The sequence below is a fragment of the Bos taurus genome, chromosome 29, assembly GCF_002263795.3.
Source record: "Bos taurus isolate L1 Dominette 01449 registration number 42190680 breed Hereford chromosome 29, ARS-UCD2.0, whole genome shotgun sequence".
Taxonomy (NCBI): Eukaryota; Metazoa; Chordata; class Mammalia; order Artiodactyla; family Bovidae; genus Bos; species Bos taurus.
This window is the reverse complement of record NC_037356.1, coordinates 1,956,416-1,967,971: the sequence shown is the minus strand read 5'-3', so window position 1 is coordinate 1,967,971 and position 11,556 is coordinate 1,956,416. Positions and strand designations below refer to the sequence as shown.

Here is an 11,556-nt window from a genome sequence, read left to right as displayed (position 1 = left end):
TTAAATCTGAATTTGGTAGTAAGGAGTTCATGATCTGAGCCACAGTCAGCTCCTGGTCTTGTTTTTACTGACTGTATAGAGCTTCTCCATCTTTGACTGCAAAGAATATAATCAATCTGATTTCAGCCTTGACCATCTGGTGATGCCCGTGTGTAGAGTCTTGTATTGTTGGAAGACAGTGATTGCTATGACCAGCGCATTCTCTTGGCAAAACTAAGCCTTTGGACATGGTGGTGTTGGACTCACGTATCGCCCTGGGATCTCACCCTATGCCATTATGACTCTACTTCATCACATCCCCAAACAATTCTTCCTTGTGGGAAACAGAAGAAGGCTGTTAAGACCTGAATGGTGTGTTCACCATCCAGGGCATCAAACAGTTTCAAGCCTATGGTCCTTAAATGGGTTCTTTACCCAGAATCTCTTCACTGACCTCATGCTTTCCTTCTTGAAGGAAACCAAAATGGCTAGAAGTTTTACCACTAACTTTATTCAGTCATAGAAGTGTCTCATACAGTGGAGGCTGCTGAGAAAATGGTGCGGGAGAAGGACGTGCTGCATTTCTTGCTGGCCTTCACCGCTGACTTGGTGACCTTGGCCGCAGCCGCTGTCTTCTTCTCCACAGCCTTGATGATGCCAACAGCCACAGTTTGCCTCATGTCCCGCACAGCAAAACGGCCTGGGGGACAGAAGGAAGGAAAAGAGTGAGATTTCTGAAAAGAGACATGGAAGCCACGGCTCCATGGCCTCAGTCAGAAGTGGTTTTCCTCCCAGGACTCAGCAGCCATCCGCCCCGGCTCACCTAGAGGCGAGTACTCAGAGAAGGTCTCCACACACATGGCCTTGCCGGGGGCCATCTGCACAATGGCCGCGTCGCCCGACTTCAGGGCCTTGGGGTTGTCTTCCAGCTTCTTGCCTGGCGGTCGATCTTTTCCCTCACTTCAGCAAACCTGCAGGAGATGTGGGCTGTGTGACAGTCCAGCACCGGAGAATAGCCAGCTTGGATCTGTCCTGGATGATTCAGGACGATCACCTAGAAAGGGAGAGGAGGAGGATCACTGCAGGGACCTGTGAGCCAGGGCCAAGGCTCGAGACGACTGGGGCCTCCACCAAAACCGGGGCTGATTTCTCAGAGGCAGTCTCCACCACCACCACGCACCAAGGGCTGTGGCCTCCTGGGCGGCTCATCTGGGCCACAAAGCTGCCGGTCTCCATCAGGGGGTCGTTCTTGCTGTCTCCAGCCACGTTGCCATGACAGAGGTCCTTCACAGACACATTCTTCACGTGGAAGCCCATGTTGTCCCCGGGCAGGGCCTCCGACAGAGCCTCGTGGTGCATCTCCACAGACTTGACCTCAGTGGTGAGGCCACTGGGGGCAAAGGTGACCACCATGCCGGCCTTCAGGAAGCCGGTCTCCATTCGGCCCACAGGCACTGTGCCGATGCCTGCGTAAGAGAAGGGCAGGCGGTTAGAACCACTCCAGCCCCACCCGGTAAGAGCTGGCTTCCTGGGGATCAAGGGCTAAGGTCACCTACAGAGCTGGAGGAAGTGCCAAACTCAACGACTGGCTGTTTCCTCTGCATATCAGATAAACTGGAAACTCTGGGGCTTTGGCACTGCTCACAAGTCAGGATCTGAAGCCCAGCAAGTCAGACAGTGGACCTCGTCCTCCAATGGCATCTCCCCTCAGCCCGCCCAGCCCTGGCTCCTCACCTCCTATCTTGTACACGTCTTGTAGCGGCAGCCTCAGGGGCTTGTTGACTGGGCGAGTTGGGGGGAGGATGGAATCCAGAGCTTCCAGCAGGGTCACCCCGGTGGCGTTTCCCTCCTTCCGCTCAACCTTCCAGCCCTTGAACCAGGGCATCTGCAGGGACAGGAATGCAGTGAAGGGGGAGATGAGGCAGGGGCGTGGCTCCCAGCATGCCCACCCCAGAACCAAGACCCGTCTGCCCCCCGACCCGGCCGCCCATGGACCCCGCCTGCACTCACGTTGGTGCTGGGCTCCAGCATGTTGTCCCCGTGCCAGCCCGAGATGGGCACAAAGGCCATGGTCGCCAGGTTGTAGCCGATCTGCCTGATGTAGGCGCTCACTTCCTTGGTGATCTCCTGGAAGCGCGCAGCGCTGTAGGCAGGCTCGGGCGAGTCCATCTTGTTGACCGTCACGATCAGCTGCTTCACACCCAAGGTGTAGGCGAGCAGCGCGTGCTCGCAAGTCTGCCCGTTCTTAGAGATGCCTGCCTCGAACTCGCCCACACCGCCAGCCACAATGAGCACAGTGTAGTCAGCCTGCGGGAGGCAGACATTGTGGGGGCAAGAGATTGGTTAGGGGAGGGGGCGCCGGATGTGCTGGGAGGCTGGCTAGAGCTTCGGGCGGGCAATGCCTGGCCCCTTGCAAGCTGGACACTCCCCAGAAACTGACAAATGCCTTCATCCCCCGGATGCTGCTGTGCGCAGAGGTCCTGCCTCCCACTTAAACTGTTACTCAGTCCCATGCATGAGCTTTCGGTTCCTTTGTCAGGAGCCCCACAAGGTGATTTATTTGTCTGGGTGTCAGAAAACCTAGTCCCTGCCCCAGCCTGAAAGGAGGATGGTGTCTGGATCGCATTAGAGTCTATCTTCTGATTGGTCAGAACTGAAGGTCAGAGTGGATAAAGAAAACCTTCTAAGGCTTATGATGCACTTCGTCCCCAGGAAACAAAGCCTGAGTTTCCTCCCCTCCCTCTGCCAGCCACCTCCCCTACAGTCTGCCTTGGTTCGAAAGGGAGGGACCTGGGAACAAGGGCTGCTTTACCTGGTGCCAGTGATCACGTTCTTGATGAAGTCCCTGTGGCCCGGGGCATCGATGATGGTGACATAGTACTTGCTGGTCTCAAACTTCCACAAGGAGATGTCGATGGTGATGCCACGCTCTCTCTCTGCCTTCAGTTTGTCCAGCACCCAGCCGTACTTGAAGGAGCCCTTACCCATCTGGGGAGGGGTGAGGAGTGAGGAGCACGTTGATGGCGAGCAGCCGGATCTCTCCCGGGGGATTCAGCTGCCACTCCAAGACCTCACAGTGTGCCCTGCTTCCACACTGTGCCACCAGACCCTGCCAGAGCGGACTGCCATCCCCAGCCCCCGCCACTCCTAGAGCCAACCCCGCGGGTGGGTGCCTCACCTCAGCTGCCTCCTTCTCAAACTTCTCAATGGTCCTCTTGTCAATCCCCCCAGCACTTGTAGATGAGGTGCCCGGTGGTGGTAGACTTGCCAGAGTCCACGTGGCCGATGACCACGATATTGATGTGTGTCTTCTCTTTGCCCATTGTGGTGGTTGCTTCTTTCAGTCACTGCTTCACTGGAGCACGGGAGGGGAGGGTGGGGAGAGAGTGAGGCCCAGACATCCCGGCAGGCAGGCTGCCTCTTGCTACTCCTCCTCTCCTCCTGCTCTGCCCCAGCACCCCCTCCCCACATCGTGGCCTAGCTCAGAGCCTGGGACATGGTGGCACCAGCTGAAAAGTAAAGGACTTGCCAGGCTTGCACCCTGGCAAGGGTCACCATCCCAGGGCTATAGCTGGGATTTCCAAGCGGTCCTGGCCCCTCCCTCCTTCCCCAGAACATGTGGGGACTCAGCCATTCCCCCACATATCTCCCATCCTTCCAATTCCCCACCCAACACCCCCCCAGCCCACTCCATATTCAAGAAACCCTGCCATCCCATAGCCTGAAGGTGGTCCTCTGCCCCTTGCCAACGCCTACCTTCAGAGAAGAGGGACCAAAGACGATCCAGCAGGAGCTGCAGCAGCTGTGACAGTAGCGAATGGCTGTCTTACCTGCTGCTTTTATAAGCCCAGCCCTGGGCCTGCCTCTGGTTCCACCCAAATCTGACACCAGAGCTGGGTAGGGAATGCCACTCCCTACCCCCAAACCCAATTTTGCAGACTTTTTCTCTGACTGATTCGATATTCAGATGAAGAAAGCCTGGATAAGTGAGTGTGTGGGTGGAGTCGGGGAAGGGAAGATTTGGGAAATAAGAAAAAAATAAGAAGATAAGAATGAATTCTGCATGGCATCAGACTTTGCATGTGACTTCCCAAGACTAAGGTGCTTTAATAGCTGTGACCTTTCATTCATTCGTGCAATGCACTGGGAAGTATAGTGCTCGATACCGCCAGGGGCTGAGGACTCGGAATCAGGAAGCAGTCATGACGAGACTTTGTTGGGAAGAGCTCTCAGGCTCCCTGAGAGTCAGTGGTCGTTCTGGGGCTCCTTCCAGTCAGCAGTCCAGGACTTCCGGGGGGTGGGGGAGGCACTTGCTTCGAGGCTGGACTGTGGCTACTTGGGGTTTTCCCTGAGGCTGAATATGTCCTCCTTCCTCCCCAGGAAGGCTCTTGGCAGCGCTCAGTCATTCAGCCAAGGCTCATGGCCTCCAGTTGCTCTCCACAGCCCTGGCCTGGGCCCAGGAGGCCAATACTCTAGACTTTGAGTTTCCCCATCCCATTGAGGCCCACCTCCTTGAGCGTTGCTTGTTTCTTGTTCTTTTTTTTTTTTTTAATATTTATTCTCTTTATTTATTTGGCTGTGCCAGGTCTTAGCTGTGGCATGCAGGATCTTTAGGTGTGTCATGTGGGATCTAGTCCCCCTACCAGGGATCAAACCCAGAACTTGCATTGGGAGTGTGGAGTCTTAGCCACTGGACCACCAGGACAATTCCCCACTTCTTGTTCTTAAATCACCATTTTCACCTTTGTGCCTAAGGAATCAAAAAGCTGGAATGTCAGAGAAGATGGATCCTCAGAAAACATCTGTCTCTTTTCTCTCCTGATTTTATAGAAGAATCAAGGTCTAAGATGGTTAAAGTGAAACTGAAAGGGTTAGTCACTCAGTCATGTCCAACTCTGTGACTCCATGAACTGCAACCCACCAGGATCCTCTGTCCATAGAATTCTCTGGGCAAGAATACTGGAGTGGTGGCCATTCCCTCCTCCAGGAGATCTTCCCAACCCATGGATTAAACCCATGTCTTCTGCATTGCAGGCAGATTCTTTACCATCTGAGCCACGAGGGAAGCCCAAGATGGTCAAAGGATTGTCCCAAGGTTCTGCGGTGTCTTGGTCCCCACAGTTAGTGTATTTCCCTCATCCGGTCACCTTTCAGAAGAGAAGAGGCAGAGCCACTTATTCCGCTAACATCTAGTGGAGCCCTGGGAGCTGTGACTGTTGTGGGAGTGGTGCAGCCCTGGTCTCTGAGGGAGACCAGGAGACTCTGGAAGGGAGACAAAGAAGCCATTTCAAAGTAACAAGTGAGTTGTGAGGGCTGTGAGTGAAGGTCTTTGGGGGGCTTCCCAAGTATGTGGGGAGAGGAGGACTGCTTCATAGAAATGTTTCAGCAAGATCACAGGCGTGGGCATCAGGCAGAGGGGCTTGTCGGGCAGAATAATCCGTTAAGGACAGTTCTGGACTCAGTTTGCCTGGAGGGAATGAGTGGAAGGAAACAATGGCTAAAGAGATAAAAGGGGAAGATCATCATGCATTAATTGCTCAGAGTTTAATTTTCCTAAACTGTAAGTCTAATTATGTAATCCCCTGGCTTGAATCTCTTGATTACTCTTTATTGTCCTCAGGGGGAAAATTACTGTTCCTTCAGTGAGGAGAGGCTCCAAGAGGCTGAGGCTGGAGTCAGAAAACCCCTTAGGAGGCCACTGCAGGAGTCCCGGAAGAAGGGGATACGTCTCAGCCAGGGGGTGCAGCTGACGCGTGTTCCACATAAATACAAGGGGATTCAGAAGTGGGCGGAGGGGACCAGAAGTGCCAACAGAAGCACTTGCCACCCAGATGGGGAACACATGCCTTTGTCAGCATCTTCTCTCTCATCCCAAAGTCAAGCTCCTCAGGGCCTGTCGCTCCCTGCCCCTCGCAATGCCGCCCGAACCATCCCCCACGACACCCCCAGTTCCATCCGTAGAAAAACTGCCTTCCACCAGGCCAGTCCCTGGTGCCAGAAAGGTTGGGGACCACTGCAAGGGTCAGAGTCTAGACCCCTTCCTGAGTCTCCAGCCCTTCCATCCAGAGCAATTGAGCTCACTCCCTGATCTGGATCTGAAATTCCCGTCTTACTATCAGTCTTGCTATGAGCCTTACTACTTATGATGACATAATCTGTCTTGTTTGAGCCTCTTTGAAATAGCACAAAGGCAAATCAGGCGTGTAACGGAATTTCACCTAAGAATCAGGTAGACCTGAGTCTACATTCTGCCTCCTCTACTTCCTAGCTGTGGGAATTGACTGTCTCTGAGCCTCTGTCTCCTCATCTGTAATATGGGGGTAATTCTTACCTCCCGCTTTCTCGAGCAGTGAACTCAGTCGTCCTGCGCAGTGCCTGGCATGTGGCAAGTGATCCATAACCAGTGTCTCCTCTGGTCCTGTCTTCCTCTCCCTGCCTTGCATTGCCAGACTCCACTCGCTGAGAGCCAAGTGCTGCACAGACCCAACAATTTGCCCAAGGTCACAGAACACATTAGTGAAGAAATAGGAGGATACTCCTCCATCTCCAGGTTTCCAGGCTTCTGCTGAGCCAGACTGTCTCCTCATTAAGAATTATTATTGTTATACTTCTTCCATTTAAGTCCTTTACATAGTATGTCTGTAGTCTTGGCTGACTCCGAACTGAAGGAATAATCAGAATTAAGAGGTTTTCTGACATTGAAATCAGCTGAAGGGTAAGTGCTCCTGATAGACTGACTTTCCCAGCCAGTGTAATTGGCGGTTGCTAGAAAAATATTCCCATTATTTACAAATTTGAAGGGCCCTGGCCATTCATTATCATTTTATTAGAAATAGTATTTACAATGTATAAACATAAAGTCATCAGGGTTTATGGAATGAGATGGTTAAGAATTAGAATGAATCTATAGTGACTGTAATGCAGGCTTCAGATGAGTTAGGATGAAATAAAATCATTTAGAACGACAAGCTCAATGCAACGAGACAAATGAAGTTATATGGTCAAGATGTGCTTGTTGGGCAACTGCATAAATACAAGAAGGGGTGACTTTGTAGTGAAAAGTTACTCCAGGGAGGGTTGATTCCTAAAAAAAGCTAGACTATGTGGCCAGTGTTGGCATATGAACTAAATATGTCTATTAATTAATTTACCTATTAACCAAAACCCCTTGGTCTTTATAGTTAGTGAGCAGAGGTGTAGCTATGAGATCACCCCATTTTATTCAAGTTTCTAGAGACAGACTCCATCTCAAACATAAACTGAGTCTGCACAACAGTATCAGTATATATATATATTTTTTTTTTTCATTTGTTTTAGTGAAATTTAGTACTTTGGACACCTGATGCAAAGAGCCAACTCAATGGAAAGATCCTGATTCTGGGAAAGATTGAAGGCAAAAGGAGAAGGAGTTGGCCGAGGATGAGATGTTTAGATAGCATCACCAACTCAATGGACATGAATTTGAGCAAATTCTGGGAAATAGTGGAGAACAGAGGAGCCTGGCATGTTACAGTCCATGGGATTACAAAGAGTCAGACAGGACTTAGTGACTGAACAACAGCAAAGTTTATTTACAATGTTGTGTTAATTTCTACTGTACAGCAAAGTGATTCAGAAACGCCTGTAAAAACATTTTTTTCATGCTCTTTTCCATTATAGTTTATCACAGGATATTGAATATAATCCCCTGTGCTATACAGTAGGAACTTTTGTTTATCTGTTCTCTGTTATTATCAGTATACTTTAGAAGAAAGCCACAAAATGAAACGAACTGGAGCTAGTGATGGGGAACTTTGAAGGTAAAGTTTCAACACCTTAAATTTAGTCACACAGAGAAAGATGTGTATGACATCACTTAAATGTGGAGTCTGAGATATGACACAGATGCACTTATCTACAATACAAAAGCAGACACACAAATGGAGAGAACACACTTGAGGTTGCCGAGCTGGAGGAGAAGTGGGACGGGGATGAAGGGGGAGTTTGGGGTTAGCAGATGCAGACTAGCATATATAGAATGGATAAACTACATGGTCCTTCTCTATAGCACAAGGAGCTATATACAATAGCCTGTGATAAACCACAGTGAAAAGGAAGATAAAAGAGAATGTACACATGTGTATAACTGAATCACTCTGCCATACAGCAGAAATTCACACAACATTGAAAGTCAAACTATACTTTGATTAAAAATTTTAAAAATTGAAAAAAGAATTGTTTTGACTTAGTTTAGTCCCATTTCACGTGTGTACATGAGAAGCAGGGAAAGCTGAGTTTCCCAGCGTCTGATCACCTGAATAAGGAGATACCTGGTTTGCAGACCTGCAAACATAGGAAGTCAAATCCTAAGTAGGATGGAGTTATTTCTTGTGCAGATGCTTACAGAGCACCTTTCCTGCAGTGGTCTTGAAGCATGTGGCAGACTGGGGTGTCTGCTGTCCCCGCCTCAACAACACAACGGGGAGGCAACACCAGACTCACCCACCCCACACCCCAGGAGCTGGAGTCCTGGCCTGGAGGAGACAAAGCACCGAATGTTGGAGAGACTCTAAGTTAGTGATTTTCCACTCAAATAATTCTTGCTTAAATGGGGAATGGAGACAAGGGGAGAAGGTCCTTTTATCTTCCAGAGCTTGATAACTTAAGGGGAAATGGACAGTGGAGGAAGCTCTGGTCATGTCTTATTAACATGGAAAGCCTTCCCTCAACTCTGAGCATCATTCATTCAACAAATATTTCTGGAGCACGTTGTGTTACTGCATCTCCACCTCAAAGCTGCTTTTGCCTAACTCCCATTTCACAGATGGCTGAGAGAGGTAAAATGAATTGTCCAAACCACACAACCAACGTGTAGGCAGGAGCAGGGGTGGAATTTTAATCCAGACATGTTCCTTTCTCTTTTTATAGGGCTTATTTCTTTTTATTCATTCAGTTTTCACCGCACTGGGTCTTCGCCGCCGCGGACCTTCTCCAGTTGCAGTAAGCGGGCTTCTCCTCGTGGCGGCTCCCCTCGTTCAGAGCACACCTTCCAGCTGCACGGGCTTCAGTAATTGCAGCACACAGGCTCGGAAGTTGTGTCACGCGGGACTGGTTGCCCTGTGGCATGTGGGATCTTTCCAAACCAGGGATCAAACCTGTGTCCTCTACGTTGGCAGACGTACTGGAGCACCAAGGAAGCCCCCAAAATGAGTTCCTTTCTAAAAACAACATACTTAGGATAGCCAGGATATGTTACCTCCTGGAAGTCCCCTGGCTTCATTCTGGTGCTGTTCCTCATCTTACATGTGGAAACTGAGACTCAGGCAAGTCCTTTTCTGTCTGATTTGAGTCCATAAACATTTACATGTCAGACATGGTTCAAGAAGGACCTGCACATCTAGGAATTCCCAGGCCAGCTGATTTGACACATTCCCAGTCTCAGGTAGCAAGAATGACACACTCACCCACACACAGTTAGGCTCTCACAATACAGAGATCTGTGCACAAGCAGTGGAAGCACAAGCCTTCAGTACACCTTGCTGATTAACTTGATCACAGGTGCCTCTACTGAACATTTGCCCAACAAAGGAAGACCCCAGTAATATTTATTTATGTAATTGCTTTTCTTTCCCAGTGCTCTAGGGGTGACATCTCTCTGCCAAGACTGGAGTTAATTTGAAGGCTCCCAATCTCTCCTCACTTTGGATCATAAGCCAGATAGCAGTATAAATCCAAACACATGTGAACTCTAAACTTCGAGGCAGGACAGGGCACAGGACTGTTGCTGTTGTTCAGACACTCAGTCGTGTCCAACTCTTTGTGACCCCATGGACTGCAGCACACCACGCTTCCCTGTCCACCACCAATGCTCAGAGCTTGCTCAAACTCTTGTACATTGAGTTGGTGATGCCATCCAACCATCTCATCCTCTGGTGCCCCCTTCTCCTCCTGTCTTCAATCTTGCCCAGCATCAGGGTCTTTTCAAATGAGTCAGCTCTTCACAACAGGTGGCCAAAGTATTGGAGCTTCAGCTTCAGCATCAGCCCTTCCAATGAATATTCAGGATTGATTTCTTTTAGGATGGACTGGTTTGATCTCTTTGCAGTCCAAGGGACTCTCAAGGGTCTTCTCTTTTGAACACCACAGTTCAAAAGCATCAATTCTTCAGTGCTCAGCTTTCTTTATACTCCAACTCTTACATCCATACATGACTACTGGAAAAACCATAGCTTTGACTAGACAGACCTTTATCAATGAAGTAACATCTCTGCTTTTTAATATGTTGTCTAGGTTTATCATAACTTTTCTTCCAAGTAGCAAGCATCTTTTAACTTCATGGCTGCAGTCACTGTCTGCAGTGATTTTGGAGCCCAAGAAAATAAAGTCTCTCACTGTTCCCACTGTTTCCCCATCTATTTGCCATGAAGTCATGGGACTGGATTCCTTGATCTTAGTTTTCTGAATGTTGAGTTTTAAGCCAACTTTTTCACTCTCCTCTTTCACTTTCATCAAGAGGGTCTTTAGTTCTTCCTCACTTTCTGCCATAAGGGTGGTGTCATCTGCATATCTGAGGTTATTGATGTTTCTCCTGGCAATCTTGACTCCAGCTTGTGCTTCCTCCATCCCAGCGTTTCTCATGATGTACTCTGCATAGAAGTTAAATAAGCAGGGTGACAATATACGGCCTTGACGTACTCCTTTCCCAATTTTGAACCAGTCTGTTGCACCATGTTTGGTTCTAACTGTTGCTCTTGACCTGCATGCAGGTTTATCAGGAGGCAGGTCAGGTGGTCTGGTATCCCCATCTCTGTAAGAACTTAAAGAGCACAGGATGGAGAACAGTGTGGAGATTCCTTAAAAATCTGGAAGTGGAACTGCCATATGACCCAGCAATCCCACTGCTGAGCATACACACCAAGGAAACCAGAATTGAAAGAGACACGTGGACCCCAATGTTCATTGCAGCACTGTTTACAATAGCTAGGATATGGAAGCAACCTAGATGTCCATCAGCAGACGAATGGATAAGAAAGCTGTGGTACATATACACAATGGAGTATTACTCAGCCATTAATAAGAATACATTTGAATAAGTTCTAATGAGGTGGATAAAACTGGAGTCTATTATACAGAGCGAAGTAAGCCAGAAAGAAAAACACCAATACAGTATACTAACACTATACTAACTATACTATATGGAATTTAGAAAGATGGTAACGATGACCCTATATGTGAGACAGCAAAAGAGACACAGATGTAAAGAACAGTCTTTTGGACTCTGTGGGAGAAGGCAAGGGTGGGATGATCTGAGAGAATAGCATTAAAACATGTGTATTATCATATGTATAAGAGATCGCCAGTCCAGGCTCGATGCATGAGACAGGGTACTCAGGGCCAGTGCACTGGGATGACCCTGAGGGATGGGATGGGGAGGGAGGTGGGAGGGAGGGTCAGGATGGGGAACACATGTACATCCATGGCTAATTCATGTCAAGTATGGCAAAACCATTACAATATTGTAAAGTAATTAGCCTCCAATTAAAATTAAAAATAAATAAATAAAAATAAAACCTTTTAAAAATAAAATAAAGAGCACAG

General features: G+C 48.8%; 1 pseudogene; it reads right to left on the bottom strand.

Moving 5' to 3' along the window:
* Positions 1 to 509: 509 nt before the first annotated feature.
* LOC513690 (elongation factor 1-alpha, oocyte form-like) lies at positions 510 to 3,302 on the bottom strand (annotated as a pseudogene).
* Positions 3,303 to 11,556: the final 8,254 nt, after the last annotated feature.